The following is a 4,191-nucleotide window of genomic DNA, read 5'->3' as shown; positions in this document are numbered from 1 at the left end:
ACTTTGAGCTGGATTTACAACTCACTTCTAGCAAGTGGAATATTGCGGAAATGATAGTGTCATTTTGTAGATTAGGTCACCGAGGTACTGTGGATTCTTCCTTGCTCTGGGTTACCACAGCAGTGCCAAGGGGAGGCGCCTCTAGGGAAGTAAGTGCCCGAGGCAAGAAGCTAAGTCTTTTTGCCCATGTGCAGGCTTCAGGGGAAGACCTGGCTTCTCCACCTTCAGTAAGACTCAGATGAGCACAAGCCTAGCCAAGAGTTTGGAAGTCTCCTGATTTGTAATGTTCAGCAAAAACCACATCACCGCACTATGCCCACATTTCTCAACTACAGACGCTGAGGTAATAAAAATTTATCATTGTAGTTACTAAAGGGTTGTTTCTAATAGCTGTGCAAAACAGCCGGAGCTATTTTTCTGGTTATTACTTACTTATTCAGATACCATTTTCATTATCTTTAACACTCGAAGCAATCAGTAGCTAAACTTTTTCTTTGTGTGTATTTTTTTAAGGGAAATGTGTTCAGGATCCCACTGCTAGATGGCACTCGTAGTGATCCACCTGTTTACAGCCTCCCAAGAGCTGGGATTACAAGTGCGCGCCACCACACCCAGTCTCAACTGCCATCTCAGTGCACCCAGGGGGTGGAGCTCATACTGCAGGCCTGGGGATCGAATGCCTGGCCCCTGTCACGTTTTAATCCTCTGAGCTATTTGGTTGATCCTCTTATTACTGATATTCTAGAAGTAGGTTAGTGGACTTTATTTTCCCCTTGTTTTGTGTGTTTCATAGAAATCATATACAATAATTATCTTTGTCCATAAAGAAATCCTTATGTCTTAAATATCTTCCTCAGTTTTAGATGACCAGGGACATGGAAATAATAAATTCTAGGGCAGTGGTCTCATTTGGTTAACCAGATTAGTAACTGCATCGATTATTTCTATAACTTTATCTTCTGCACACTGCTATTCTCCTGTTCTATGTAATTTCATAATAACGTCAATAGTATAAAAAAGTATTATAAATGATAAAGTATTTTTAAATATTCAAATTCAGTATTTAGCAATGTCTTCTAAGTTTTTTTTTATTTTACAAAATCAAAAAGCAATACTGTCTACCATATGATGATTTGTTTTTATCTTTTTATTCCATATTTAGAATATATCATCATTGATTTTCCACTGAATAATTTTCAATAATTTTAAAAGTACTTAAGGAAATTATCCTTTAGAAGAGCACATGTCTAAATCACTCAGGGAGATTTACTAGGCTGGGATCAATCCTAGATATTTACATTTTTTGAAAGATGATGTTTAATTTTAGTTAAAAACCACATTTACAAGGTGGTTCAAAATACAATTCAGTGAATAATAAATTAACTGCAAACATGTGACGTGGCTTTGACAATAGAAAAAATGAATAAGATATTATACACTTTGAGTCTTAAGTAAAAATAAATGTATTTACCATTTTATCTTAATTTTTTTAAATAAAATAAGGAACTATTCAAATAGCCATTACTTAGCATAAAATAAAAATAACTCATGATATGGTTTCAGAATTTATTTGGAACCTGTCTCCCATCTTCCCATAGAAACCTCTCAGTGTTTTTTTGCATTTAAATGTTTTTAAATGTTTGAAACTCCCTAAGGAAAAAGTTTGCAAATTATTCTTAATAGACTTTTGAATTTGTACCTTACACTAGGACGAAACACTTCTTTGTTCAACCTTGTAGCTTGCTATCATATATTAACTCCCTAGAATGCATCTTTGGCAGCCCAACTGAGCTTTCTCCCTAGAATCAAAGGATAGTTTACATCATAAAAGTTCTGCAAGATTTAAATCTTTAATACAAACACAGTCCAAATCACAGACTGCTACCTACACCTGTGTTCGTACTACCCACACTTGCATTTCTTTCTTTCTTTATCTGAGCTTTTTGCTTGCTCAACTTGAATTCCCTACTTAACACTTCAGATAAATGGATCATGTGTGGGTTTTTAATGACCGCCTTACAGGCTTTGCTGTGTTCTAAATGCCTTCAGTTCTTCTGAGGCTCCTTGAATACGCAAAACGCAGTGGTTCATTTGCAGAGAGTTTGAGCATCACATTCTTAGGGGACTAAAGCCACTGAAAGGGAGGTGACCGGCTACAGCAGCTTCCCATATTTCAGCATGCTTTCTCTTCAAAAGAAGATGTTAACTTTACTATGCATTCATTCAACAGCTTTTATTTGGAGAACATTTTTGCAAAATGTCTACTCTAAAGGGCAGACCAAATAGCTCAGCGGATTAAAGTGCCTGCAGCCAGACGCAGAGGCCCGGGGGTTCGATCCCCTTGCTAAGCAGGCCATGGGCAGAGTGGCGCACACCTGCGATCCCAGCCCTGGGGAGGCTGAAAGGAGAGGATCACAATGAGTCTGAGCTGCATAGTGAGACCCTGTACCAAAAACGTTAAAGAAAGAAAGAAAGAAAGAAAGAAAGAAAGAAAGAAAGAAAATATGTAAAGGAGATTTTATATAAAATGATGTTATGACAAGTCAGATGCTCCGCCACTGTGTAGAGTTACCTTAAGTGGATTTTTAGTTGCTGTGCTGTGGGTCTGGAGAAATGGTTCCACCTAGATGGCTTTGTACTCATAATACTATCCTTGGTTTCCTTCAGGGTTGGCCCTGGGCCACAGGTCTGGAGCTTGGATTAGACCTCCAAGTTACCTGAGAGTCTTTAGGAAAGTTACTCACACTAGAGAATACAGACCTGTTATGAGCTGATTTAAGGCTTTTTATGAAAGTAAAAAAAAAACAAAACAAAAACAAAACATAAATGAGGTCCTGAGTTCAATCCCTGGTAGCTAAAAAAAAAAAAAAGCTAAAATAAATAAAGAAGTACTTTGTGTGAAATAAATTTGTAAATGCCATGTAATGCTCACAAAACCCAGTGAGATTAACATTCTTATCTCCATTCTGACTAGCAGCAGATCGAGTTTCAGAAAGATTATGATTGAATAAGAGGAAAAGGCTTCTCTAGACTTCAGAGTCCTATTGCTAAACATCGAATATTTATTACATAATGATATATTTATTTAACCTCATAACTATGTCCTTTCCATTATACATATTCAAGGCTTATAAGGAAAATTATCCATTACTATCATTTGTCTCATTGAAATATATGTCATTGAATATGACATTCAGCTGCAGCATAGTGGGTCAAGGAATAATAACAGAACTTCTGAGGCTTTCTCCATAAAGTAGAAGTGTAATCCCCTCGCATTCTTACCCCTGAGTACCTAATGCCCAGAGCTGGGGCTTTGCGCTGTTTACACTGTACTTATATTGTCAAAGGAAATTGATACTCATCCACTTAGCCTTCAGAGCATATAAATTACACAGCTATTCATAAGAGTTCAATGTTATGTTTCATCCTCTCTACCATTAGCTCTTTCATTTATTTCTAGGTACTCAGAGAAGAATTTATAAATGACAAAAGTAATATGTCAGTTTTTCCAAAGGTATTTTGCAGTTTGGGATATTATGTGAATAAGAAATAAGACTAAATATAGATAGGGCCCCCCTCTCCCTCCGGTATACTCCGCAGCCACTTACATTACTCATCATTAATAGACTGGGGGAGAAACTGCTATCCATCTGCCAAGACCTCTGAACACACACCAAACATGGATTACTGTCTTTAAGCAGGCATGAAATTTAGATCAAGGCCATTTCTGGTTAATAGTCAGTTAAGATTTCTTGTGATCATTTTCTAATGATAATTCCATGGTGAGTAATCCCTGCTCTGCAGGACCTTTACCTCCTCCAATTCAGAGACCCCCAGTTTTTTGCTCCAGGGGTGAAAGGACCTGACATGCACTGAAGGTGGCTGATCATGTCTGCTATAGTCTCTTACTATACTGATCTGCTTCTGTTCAGGAATGGTGGTTTTATGCTTCAAATTTTCTTATAGTAAACCCCTAAAAGACAGGGAACCTCTCCAGAGCCTACAGAGGACATACTAAGTTTTAGCCTTTTGTCCCATGGGGTAAGGATGGGTCAGATCAGCTCTATGGTGAAGGCCCAGATGCCTTCTGTTATGGGAAGAACAGAATCCCCCATTCAATGGGGAGAACATAGGTGGCCCCCAGGTGTCTATGGGGCCACCTCTGTCTCCAGTTCCATTACTGCCCACGGC

Source organism: Octodon degus, unplaced genomic scaffold, assembly GCF_000260255.1.
Source record: "Octodon degus isolate 3935 unplaced genomic scaffold, OctDeg1.0 scaffold00128, whole genome shotgun sequence".
In the NCBI taxonomy this organism is placed as follows: Eukaryota; Metazoa; Chordata; class Mammalia; order Rodentia; family Octodontidae; genus Octodon; species Octodon degus.
This window is presented reverse-complemented; position numbering follows the sequence as displayed.